The sequence below is a fragment of the Sus scrofa genome, chromosome 5 (genome assembly GCF_054392235.1).
Source record: "Sus scrofa isolate SSC_HxYL_T2T_F1_AM1 chromosome 5, Sscrofa_HxYL_maternal_Yorkshire_Landrace_v2.0, whole genome shotgun sequence".
NCBI lineage: Eukaryota > Metazoa > Chordata > Mammalia > Artiodactyla > Suidae > Sus > Sus scrofa.
Window position 1 is genome coordinate 35,874,399 of NC_139387.1, and position 12,886 is coordinate 35,887,284.

The window sequence follows — 12,886 nt, forward strand, 5'->3', positions numbered from 1 at the left end:
AGAGGGTTAAGGATCCGGCGTTGCGGTGAGCTGTGGTGTAGACTGCAGATGCGGCTCGGATCCTCTGTTGCTGTGGCTCTGGTGTAGGCCAGTGGCTACAGCTCTGATTCAACCCCTAGCCTGGGAACCTCCATATGCCGTGGGAGCGGCCCAAAAAATCACAAAAAAAGACACACACAAAAAGAATTAAACTAGAAATCTCTAACTGGAAAACCCCAAATTATGTGGAGATTAAGCAAATCTTTTTTTTTTTTGGTCTTTTTGTCCTTTTAGGGCCGCACCTGTGGCATGTGGAGGTTCCCAGGCTAGGGATCTAATCAGAGCTGTAGCTGCCGGCCTACACCACAGCCACAGCAATGCGGGATCCAAGCCGCATCTGTGACCTACACCACAGCTCACAGCAACGCCGGATCCTTAACCCACTGAGCAAGGCCAGGGGATCGAACCTGCAACCTCATGGTTCCTAGTCGGATTCGTTTCCACTGCGCCACGAGGGGAACTCCTAAATACATACTTCTAAATAACACATGAGTCAAAAAAACAGAAATACGATTAAAAGACAAACAATAAACAAGAAAAATATTTATTTTTATTTTTATCTGTATAATGATTTTTATTTTTTTCCATTATAGCTGGTTTACAGTGTTCTGTCAATTTTCTGCTGTACAGCAAGGTGACCTGATCACACATAGATGTATATATTCTTTTTTCTCACATTATCATGCTCTATCATAAGTGACCAGACATAGTTCCCAGTGTTACACAGCAGGATCTCATTGCTAATCCATTCCAAAGGCAATAGTTTGCATCTATTAACCCCAGCTTCCCAGTCCATCCCACTCCCTCCCCCTCCCCCTTGGCAACCACAAGTTTATTCTCCAAGTCCATGATTTTCTTTTCTGTGGAAAGGTTCATTTATGCAGTATATTAGATTCCAGATGTAAGTGACATCATATGGTATTTATCTTTCTCTTTCTGACTTACTTCACTCAGGATGAGAATCTCCAGTTCCATCCATGTTGCTGCAAATGGCAGAAATATTTATAAAATGCATAGCAAAGGATTGATATATTTAATATCTAAAGAGCAATTACAAATTAATAAGGGAAAAAGCAAATACCCCAAAGGCAAAATGGACAAAGGAAATAGACATTCCACAAAAATATAGCCAATAGCTTACACATGTGTAAAAATGCATAACCCCATAAGTGTAAAGAGAATTTAAACTAAAATAATTTGACAAATATAAAAATAAATAATAACCAATGCTGGAAGGGATGTGGTGAAGCTTTGTTGGGTGCCATCCTGATTGCTGGTAGAAGTGTGTATAACACTGCTTGGGTTCATTTGGCAATATGTATCAAAAGCTTAAAATTTGTACACATACAATGACCCAGAAATTCCACTTAAAGAAATTTATCTGAAGGAAACTGAGTATATGCAAAAATTGAGCTGCAAAGGTCTTTCACATATTTTACATATATATGTGAATATACATATATATTTATTTAATATATTTATATATAATGGTAAAAGTAAGGAAATTATCTGAAGAAAATATTGGTTAACTTTCTTATGACCAGCTGTAAAATAGAATATAATGCCATCACTTAAAATGAGAATGTTAGAAGTTCCCATCGTGGCTCAGCGGAAATGAATCTGACTAGCACCCAGGAGGATGCAGGTTCGATCCCTGGCCTCACTCATTGGGTTAAGGATCCGGCACTGCCGTGAGCTGTGGTGTAGGTCACAGATGAGGCTCAGGTCCTAGGCTGCTGGGGCTGTGGTGTAGGCTATAGCTCCAATTCGACCCCTAGCTTGGGAATCTCCATATATCGCCAGTGTGGCCCTGAAAAAAAAAATGAGAATTTTGTCTATTCAATGTTATTTATTATTAGATTATATATCAGATAGTTTTTTTTCCTTCACTAAAGAACAAGGGCAGAGGCTCTAACCACTGTACTCCTAATAAGAGAGTGCATGACACTCTTCTAAGTGTTTGCTGATTGACTTACTGATATAAAATATGTTTTCAAATAATATAACAGCATGTGGGATACCCACAATTTAAAAAGAAAAAAAAATTAAGAGAAAAAAAAACTTCTGGAGAATACAATGTAAAGACAAACAAACAAAAAAAAAGATGAGAAGGAAACACATCAAAATATTTATATAGGTTATTTCTGGATGAGGAGATTGAAGGTAACAATTTTTTTCTTTGTGCAATTTACAGTTTCCAATTCACCATAATGTCCATGTATTAGGAAAATGTCAATAAGAAGTAAAAATGTGAAAAGAACAGTAATAATACGTTTTGTCAAAATCACAACTTATTCTCCCTGGTCTTTTAGAACTGGCGACTCGAAGTGGACTGATAGAGCCTGGGAACCAACTTGAAAATACGGAATCTCTGCCTCACTCCACTACTGCATCAGAACCTGAATTTTTTTTTTTTTTTTTTTTCTGTCTTTTTGCTATTTCTTGGGCCGCTCCTGCGGCATATGGAGGTTCCCAGGCTAGGGGTCCAATCGGAGCTGTAGCCACTGGCCTACACCAGAGCCACAGCAACAGAGGATCCGAGCCGCATCTGCAGTCTACACCACAGCTCACGGCAACGCCAGATCATTAACCCACTGAGCAAGGGCAGGGACCGAACCCGAAACCTCATGGTTCCTAGTCGGATTTGTTAACCACTGCGCCACGATGGGAACTCCAGAACCTGAATTTTATCAAGATACTCAGGTAATCAGTAGACACGTTAATGTCTGAGAAGCACTGTTTTTAGGACATTTCCAAATGATCATTACTGCATTGGGTTAGCTAATTACTATCATGATGTAGCATTTGGCATTCTGTACAAAGAGGTTAATGAGATTTCAAATATCTTTCTCTCATTGAAATAACTTCCAGACGCCTTTAGTAGTTTGAATGTCAATGATTCAGAAGTACCTGGGTGAAATTTGCTTTGGGATTGGCCCCTGTCCTAGCCCTTGTTGCTAGCTGGTTTACTCTCTGACTCAGCAGCTGCTTTAAGCAAGCCCTGCTTTCTTTTACTCACCTCATTGCCTCCATCCCCTCGCTGCCGCTGCATTAACGACCTAATTCAGCACTGGCTCACCTGCTCAGTCATGCTCATCTGCACGTTCTCCTTCCAAATGGTAAAATATGCCGTCACTTCTGAGATTGCCCAAACATGGATTTTAGAAAGCTTATGGATCACAGTTGGGGTCAGGTAGACAACAGTAGAGATTTATTTATTTTAATCATTGAACACTTACCAGGTAATTGATTAATAGGGCAGTCCATGACCTTGAAGACCTCTTCATGAAATGGCAGGGATGCCAGGGGTAGAGGCGGCATCCTGTAGAAATAGCGTGCAGGGAGCTGATGAGGGGGTATGTGTGTTTGAGAAGACATAGGAATGGAGCTTGGGGAAGGCCAGGAAGGATTTGGAAAGGAGGCGATATCCTTCTATGGCCCCCAACCCCCAACCAAATGAAATTACTTCCAAAGCAGATGCATTGCCCGGCTATGCTCATATTACTATTTGTGGTTTTTGTTTTTTGTTTTTGCCATGCCCATGACATGAAGTTCCCAGGCCAGAGATTGAACCCGAGCCACAGTAGCGACAATGCCAGATCCTTAACCCACTGAGTCACCAGGGAACTCCCCATATCATTCTTTTAATTGTCGTCTTCCCTGGTAGACTGATATTTCAACGATGGCACACAAAATTGGTGTTTAAGCCATATTTGTTGAATAAGGGGATATGATCTGAGTCTTAGAGGGAAAGTTGAACTTGGCTTTGAGGATGATTGGGTGTTTTCCAGGCCGGAGGAAGTAGAAGACAAGAACAGAACAACACAGCATGCTCTAACTATGACTGGCATGCCTTCTCCAAACTGCCCATCAGTGGGTCAGGGAGATGTTTCCATTTGAACATGGAAACATCTATGTTCCATCATGGGACCACAGTTGAGGGTTACGGAGAAGAAAACCTTTTGGCCTGTCAACTGTGACAGATTTCAAGTAAAACCACATCTCAGAGTACGGTTCTCCCTCTTTCAGAGAAAAGGCTGGGACTGTGCAGAAGCCTGCCTAGACTCTCCACCGGGGCTGGATTTATGACCGTCCCCTTCAAAGCAGAGTGCAAATGTGCTCTGAATGAACAGGCAGCCCAGCTTAGAGTCTGAGTCCCTAGAGTTTTCAGAAAAGGTAGCAGAGCTGCAGAACCACCAGGAAACAGAAGAGCCAGGCTTCTGTCTCCAGCACCTCACCAATTTCTCAGTGTTCTTTGGCATTTGAACAGGCTGCTGTTGCTTCGGGGGAGAGTGACGTGCACAGTGACATTTGTGCTAATGCCTTCCTGATGACTGCCTTCTGTTTACCAAGCCATAACTTGAAGGTGGAATTATTCCAGAGAACTTCAAAGGTTTTTAAGGGCAAGGGCAAAGAATTGACCAGATTTGGGAGCCGTGTCCTATGGCTACTGGGAAGGGGCCCATTGCATAGCTCTCGGCATCATCACCCTTCCCCTGTGGTTGGGGCACCTGGCAGGTTTGGCTGGACTGTCCAGGCTAGAGAGGCTCTCTCTCTGAGCAAGTACTGTGCCATCAGAGCCATGAGCTGTGGGTGAACGAGCCAAAGGAATGTCTGCAGGAGCCTGAATTGCTGGTTTTGGAAAGCTGCTCCCTGGTGCAGGCAGCCACTCCCTGGGGCTGTCCCACTTTGCCCGGGGGCTGTACCATCTTGCCCTGGGGCTCATGGGGCTTTGTCAGCTGTAAACTCCAGGACACCCCAGAGAAATTACACCTGCAGCTTCAGCAGAGGTCATTCTCTGTACATGCAGCAGAGGGATGGGAAAAAAACACGTGAGATGCAGGCATCTGTGCTGAGCCCAAGGACACCGCATAGCTGTTGGCCTTGCTCCCAAAGCAACCTCATTCAAACCTCTGGTGAAAGCGGTCCCCCTCATGTGTCAAGGTAAATTTGCCAGCAAAGCCTGGTGGGGTGGATAGAAACCAAGGTGGGGAGGAAGAACTTTCTCACTTATTCTTCACCTGGAGCATAACTACCTTTGCTCATCTTTCTTCTGTACACTGCAGTGGTCATACTGTCCAAGTATTTTTGGAGGATGGTTCCAGAAATTCAGTCTGTGACCACCAGGAGCTGAATGTAAAAGCCTCCCTTTTATAGAAAATGTTTTATGTGCTCCTGAACATTTTTATGCATTTGCGGTCTCCTTGGAAAGACACAACCCATCTTGGGCAGAGCCTGAAGTCCATATTGTGCACCTCTGATGAGTGTGGAAATGAACAGTGCTAATACGGGCCCTCGCTGTGATGGACCTGGGACTCTGGATTCTGGTGCCTCTCAAGCACCATGGAAACTTACCTTCACTCCTTTATCTGAAGGCTAGAACGGTCCTGCCTCTGGAGAGAGTGCAGACAGCGTGGTTGGCAGATTCCCTTGCTTCTACATCTGGGACTCACATCTCAAGCTTTTTCTGGGATCTTGGGTGCAATATCTCTGTTGGTTGGGTCTAAATATAACCTTCAGTAGGCAGAAGAGGGATGCTTAGAAAGTACACCACTTGCTGATGTCGTGCGGGAAGAGATCTCATTCCTAGGAGACTGTATAATTCAGCTTTTATTCCACGCATATTTGTTTATTCAGCTGCTGTTGTTCTAATTCTCATCTGCACACTGCCGATGGGTCTACTGTAGCTTCCCCTTTGGCAATCCTGCCAACATATTCCTGGAAGAATCCTATTTCACCAGCCTCCCTCGGAGGATGGGAAGGCTCTGCACAGAGCTCAAAAAAAGAAATGTCTGCTTTCGAAGGAGGGTATTCTTTAACAGGGGCTGCTTTTCCTAATTTGCCCAAAAGCGCCCCGCTGGGGCTAATGTTATCTCTGGGAGAAAGAGGAATCCAGCCCATGCTTTACACATATTATTCCTTGCCTCTGAGTGTGGGGTTTGGAGGATAAAAAGCCGCTTTTCTCCCCACCTCCAGCCCATTTTTAATTGTTAAAATATTATAACAAATGTACTGAACACTTTTGAAAAAAGAAAGAAAATTAGTAATTCCATGGAAATTCTTGCATATTCTGTTTTTTTGTATCCATATGTAATTTGCAGATTATATCAGAATGCAGTCACAATGTTCTATGCTACCTTTTTTGGCTGGACGTTATACCATAAGCACTTCATGTTTCTATGGGGTTCTGTTTATCATAATTGTAATTTTAGCAGTACATAATTCCTTTCTTTTCTTTTTTTTTGTCTCTCTCTTTTTTTTTTGTCTTTTTAGGGCCAAACCCACAGCATATGGAAGTTCCCAGGCTAGGGATCAAATCAGAGCTGTAGCCGCCAGCCTATGCCACAGCCACAGCAACACCAGATCTGAGCCGCGTCTTTGACCTATACCACAGCTCACCTCAATGCGAGATCCTTAACCCACTGAGTGAAGCCAGGGATCCAACCTGCGTCTTCATGGGTGCTAGTCAGATTCATTTCCACTAAGCCGTGGTAGGAACTCCTGCAGTATGTAATTTCCACTGAAGAAAAGAATGACAGCATACTTAGCTGTTTCTCTTTTTTTGAACTTTGACATTGCTTGTGGTGTTTTGTCTTCATTGACAGCACCTCCATAAGCATCTGTGAGTCTGTAGCTTATTCTTCTTTTGCATTTGAATTCATTCCCAGGAGTGGGATGAAGTATTAACAGTTACATGGCCTAAAGGTGTCCCCTTTAGATGTTGCTGTATTGAATGCTTAAGGAATTATAAACGTTTGCATCCTGGGTATTCTTTGTGCACAAGTCAGGGCAGTAATGATATTCAAAATTTATCAACTAGTTGGGGCACTAGTCCTGACTAATTGGTCTAAACCGAGGCTATCTGGTCAACCTACCTGGGCACTCTGCCTGAATATTGGATCTACCTGGACAGAAAACTTAGTTGCCCCTAGGACACCCTTCCCTTTTGTTTTCTTTTCTGGTAATCTGTGTTGCCTTCTCTATTTCCTTTCCTCTAGTTTTCTTCTGCTCCTTTAAGCAACGTAGTGATGGTGATAGCAATAGCTGCCTTCCATGGGTTAGCCCCCTTAACTCTTGGAACAACCCTAGCAGGTAGTTTAGTCCCATTTCATAGACATGAACACTGAGGCTTGGAAGGTTAAGTTACTTGCCCGGCACTCAGAGATGAAACATGACAGAATTGAGATTCACACCCTCAGTCTGGCTGGCTCCATACTTCTTATAGCCAGGAAGCTGCCCACCCACAGGGCATTGGGCTGCTGGGTGGGTGGGAAGACAGAAGAGAGAGGGGCGTTGAGATCCTAGAGGGACTGAAAATGGGTTGTTTTAGTTTCCTTTCTGCTCTTTTGTTTCCTGCATTATTAAAGCTTTTGAGTAGCTTCTCCTGGTGTCATATTTATTTGCAGCTGTTAAACATTAGAAGACTTCAGAGGGGGGATTTATTTAAAGCTGAGTTATTAAAATGTCAATTTTGATTTAAGGATTTCTTCTGCTTTGTATTAGTCACGTATCTCATATCTCTTTAATATATAGTCATTTCTAATAGAGACTGCCCAGAATCAACCAGCCAAAGCACTCAAAATGCTTCTGGCCAAGTCTCATTTAGGCATATTATCTCCCGGCCAAATTATCAGCCAGCTATATCCCCATCCTTTTGCCATTTATAAACTTGGCAATTGTGTCCATTCAGGTCCATTATGAAGTTGTTTATGTATTTTCGAGACTATGTCTTCTTTACAGGATCCCATATTCTCTTGACTGGAAGCAATTTTCTTAAATTTTTTTTTTTTTTTTTTGTAATTGTTTTCAGTTGAGTTTCTACAAGGTAGGCTGTAGATGCTGATATTTGAAGTGGGGCTGGATGATGGATGCTTTGGAGGAGCTGAGGAAAATCTGTTTCTGGTTGTAAAGCTCATAGATCCTTGGAAGAAAATTAGAAACCAGTATATGAGGACTGTGCCTCTGAGGACTGTATGTCATATGCTGAGGAGCAGGGCTTGGCAGCAAGTGAGGAATCGGAAGAGTGGGTAACTTCTCTTTGAGTTCCCCCAAAGCAGAGACAAAAGCAAGGAAGTGAGTGAAGGTAGTTTATTAGGGAGACGGTCCCTGGAGGCAGGAATGAGTGTGAGAAGAGCAAGGGAGCGGGAGAAGTTAACACGAGGGAGTGCACTCAAGGTCAGTGAGGTAGGATGGACCTTTGAGAAGGATATGGAATGTCTTCTAGAATCTTCCACCTGAAAGACAGGAGGGCAGAGCATTTACACGGCTAGTTTTTTATGCCTAGTTGGTATAATAATGCCCTCAGCCTGTACTCCCTATTTTCCTGCTTACAGGCCAAGGTGCCTCCTTTGGTGCTGGAGATGTAGCATAAGGGAAGGTGAGCTCCTGGGACTGTCTGTCACAGCCGTGGCGGAAATCAGAGTGAGCCGAAGGCAAGAAACACAGTCACCAGAGGTTTCCTCTACACAGCAACAGATGAAATCTTAGGCTCTAATTTCAAAATATATCTTGAACTTGACCATTTCTCTGCACCTCCACCATCATCACCCTGGTGCTGGCCACTTTCACCTTCACCTAGACCTTCACAAAGCCTCCCAGTTGGCCTTCCTGCTTTCTCACTTGTCTTCTTATACTTCTTTTTTTTTTCTTTTTTTTGCTCCAAGCTCCCTTTGAAAGACATCATATCACTCTTCTGTGCCAAATTCTCCAATAGCTTCCTAGAATATAATACAAAATTCTCCTCTGGCCCTCGGTTCCCCTTCCAACTTCATTCCCAATGACTCTTCCGCTTGGTCACGATGCTCCTGCCACACACATTGCTTTCTTACCTTCAACAATGATTCTTTCTTTTCCTTCAGCCCAGTATGATCTTCCCTTTGGTTTTCACCTGGCCCATGGTCTCACTTTATTCAGTGCCACGTCTTTAGTGTGGACCTCCTGCCAACTCTTCCTAAATTAAAATCCCTTATTCTCTAACTACCCTTCTCCAGCTTTCTTTTTCTTCACGGCGCTTTTTACCACCCAACACTAGCTTGCATATTCTTTGCTTTGTTTATCGTTTGTCTCTTCTATTAGAATAAAATTCCACAAGGACAGCAGTTTACCACTCTATCTCCAGCATCAAGAATAGTCGTTGCTACATTCTAGGCTCTTGATAAATATTTGCTTAATGAATAAATAACCGAATGACTCCAGAATCATGATACCTCCTCCTTCGAGTTCTCCCCCCAAATGCTCCCATTAATGTGATCTCTCTAGTGACCCGGGGGCGCTCCTTCTGTGTGTATTTAACCATTTATATCAATGCAACGAGAATGCAGTGAGAACCCCTCTGGGAACTGGGAGCCTGAGGTGGGGAGCAAGGAGGTGGTACTTCCTGCAGGGGAAGGTGGGCAGGCAGGGAGGCGTGGGCACAGGGCCAAGCTGCAACCACTTACCAACCCAGGGTTTGCTTGGGCCCAGCCCTGCTGGGTGGGTTGTGTGTGATCCAGGGCTGGTACTGGCAAATTCTATGCTTCTTGTCTCTTTTCTAACTCTTTCCTCTCTCCCACTCCCTCAGGAAATGACAGGGAAGGAGAAGTTAGACCATCTGGGGCTGTGGGAAGGTCTGGCAGAGAGAAGGTAGTTGACAGAGACAGTACTTGGGAGGCCTAACTTCATCTCCCCGTATCCAAGGACTGACTGAAACAACACAGACAAGGGCCATTTATGGAAGTGAGCACAGCATTGCAAGAATGTGCTTTTGGGAATTTTGACAGAAACCTGCATTTTGAAGGATATATGGGGTTTTGTTAGAAGACAACGTCTCTCTCTGTGCCCCTTCTTTCCTCAGCCGTACACTTGATGCCCATCAGCCAATAGCAGGGAAACTTCACATTTCCTGGAGGAGGGCTAAAACATCCTAATTTCTCCACATTTTTCTCTTTAAAACTTCCCTATCCCCTTTAAGACTCTGTTGAGGTTTTAATGGGGAAAGGCCAGTATCCTAGTCTCCTACTCAAGTAACAGTGTAACATGGGCATTCTGGAAATAACACCTCTGTCTTCCTTTTTTAAGTCAAAGAAATGATTCCAAGTAAGGATATTCAGGCTAGTGGGAGGAAAGGGGACAGGAATTTGTTGTTTGCCAGACTTTGTGGTGGAAGGGAGTTTGTTGTTTGCCAGACTTCATGGTATTGGCACTTGACTTCTTTGAGGTCAGGGTCTGGGACCCTACTCCCAAGATCCAGATCCTAGTGTTACTAGTTGGTTAGTTGTGGGACATTGGGGATTTGTTAATCTTCTCATGCCTCAATTTCATCTTCTGCAAAATGAGGATCATAGTGGGACCTTCCTCCTAGATTTGGTGGGGGTGTTTGTACCCAGATATTTTTCATAGGGTTGACATGAGTGTCCAGTGAGTTAATGTGTGCACAAGTGCTTCGAAAAATGCTAGTACACACTAAGCTTCAGAAGTGACAACAATGATCTTTCCATGCAACTTGCAAAGGGGACTCACAAAGAGCCAAGGATTCTTGCCATAGGCTTTGCCTTTGTAAAAGTCACTTACCTGGTTTTCCTGTCTGTAAAACTGCCTTCAAACTGGTTTGGGTATGAACTTTCATAACCCATCCCTTCCTAAAATATCTTGTGACTGTTGCTGATGAGCTAATGAAGACCCATGATGTGTACATTCAAAGCCTTCTCCAGTCTGTCCTCAGCTATGTATTAGGATTTTTGTGGTTGCAAGCAACAGAAAACAATGAAAACTGACTGAACAAATGGGCAATGTTTGTCTGCTGTATCTAAAAAGGTGAGGGGCAGGTTGTTTTAGACATGACAAGATCCAGCTGTATAAATGTTTTGGCCTTTCTCTATGGCAGTGCACTCCCTGCTCAGAAAGACCCTTGGCAATGCCAAGTTTTCATCAGTCCTACAGCTATAAACTTCATGGAAAGAGAATGACTCTTAAAATTCCAGTAAAATTCCTGGGGTTCAGTTTGGGGCATCAGACACTCTGAGTGATGTACCCAACTCTGAAGTAGTTTCTCTATCCAGGGAGCTGGAAGGTAGTCATTGGTCAAGTGATGAGAATAGGCCCTGCCCTGACTCCAGGAGTAAGGTCAACACTCCACTCTGCAGATACTGAGAATTAGATGGGTTTCCCCAAAGGAAATAGAATTGCCATTGTGAAGAGAATAGAGAATGGATATTGAGAAGGCAAATGTAGCAGATGTTGACTGCAATCTCAGCTTCCTGCATTTCCTATCATTCTTTGAACACATGGTGCAATCTTCCATTTCCTGCCCTCCTACGTGATGTTTTCTTTGCCCAAAGTGCCTGTCTCCCACCTCTACCTATCAAAAGCTCAAGGTACATTTTCAATTGTGTAGCCTCCTCCTTAACAATCATAATTTATTACCTTTGTTACAGCCCTTATCATCATCCAATTTGCCTTATATTTTATTGTGCATGTGGCTTTCTTTTGTGACTGGCTTGTAAGCTCTTTAAGGGAGAAGATCATGCCTTAGACCCACTGCACACATGTACATTATTTGGAAATCGGTGACCATTCTCCACCATGTGAAAAGCTTTGTGTCCATTGTAAAGCATCATAATAAAAGTTATCCTCATTATTGTCTAGTACTGTGTTTTCTACATTGCAGTTTTCTCATAAATATTTGGTTGATTTGCTAATTGTAATCAGAAGAGATTTTCAGCAATCTCCAAATTGTCCATAGTCACTCTTTTTCTAAATCCAAGATTAATATTATTCAGGTGCAGATACAGGCCTTCTTTCAAGACAATTCAGGCATCTGGGCCAAGCAAACAGAGTTAAGATTTTATTTTGTGTCTGCATTTAGATTAAATTCTTTGGCATTGCTTTGGTTTTATTTCAGAGCAACCTTCTCCACTTTAATACTCATCTTCTATCTTTGCAAGGCTTCATGTTTTCTTTTTTTCTTTTTTCTTTTTTTTTGGGGGCCACACCTACGGTATATGGAGGTTCCCAGGCTAGGGGTCTAATCAGAGCTATAGCTACCGGCCTGTGCCACAGCCACAGCCACAGCCACAGCCATGTGGGATCTGAGCTGCATCTGCAATCTTCACCACAGCTCATGGCAACGCCAGATCCTTAACCCACTGAGTGAGGCCAGGGGTCGAACCCGCAACCTCATGGTTCCTAGTCGGATTTGTTTCTGCAGCACCACAACAGGAACTCCTGCAAAGCTTTACCTTTTTAAAGAGCCTTCCTAAAATGAGCAAGCCATCTTTACTTGTCCCTGGAAGGTGAGCAGTCTGTGTGAAGCACGCCTGGCACTAGCAGGCACTGACCAAGTCTACAGAGGTCTGAATGCTTGATTTGACCCTGGTGACTCCCGCTTCCCTCAAAGCCTGCAGCCCATTCGCTGACCTGGCAAATGAATGTGGAATGTTAGTGGGCGTGGGAAGGCTGATTCCTGGCAAAGCCTGAAGTGGGCTACCACCCCTCTCCTGTCCTCCCTTTCCCCTGTTTCGTATACTCCCTTTCTCTCCTGAGAGATGCCCACAGTCTGCCACCCTCTCACTGCTCATGTTGGGAATGCCACCGAGATCTCCATTTTCTCCTCTGTGCTTCCTCCTCCTCTGCTCATAAGCCTTCCACTGAGCGATCTTTTCTTTGGGGCCAATAATCTTATATTAGTTCTAGTTATTAGTTATAACCAATGAGTTATGGTTGGTTCATGACTTGATATGTCAGTGCTTCCAGATCACACATGGAATTCCCACATTTAGTGGGACCGACTAGAAATAATCCTCGTACTCAAAGAAAACACAAAAATGAGATAGGTCTCAGGTAGCAAAGCATGGGTAGAAATAGTGAGTGA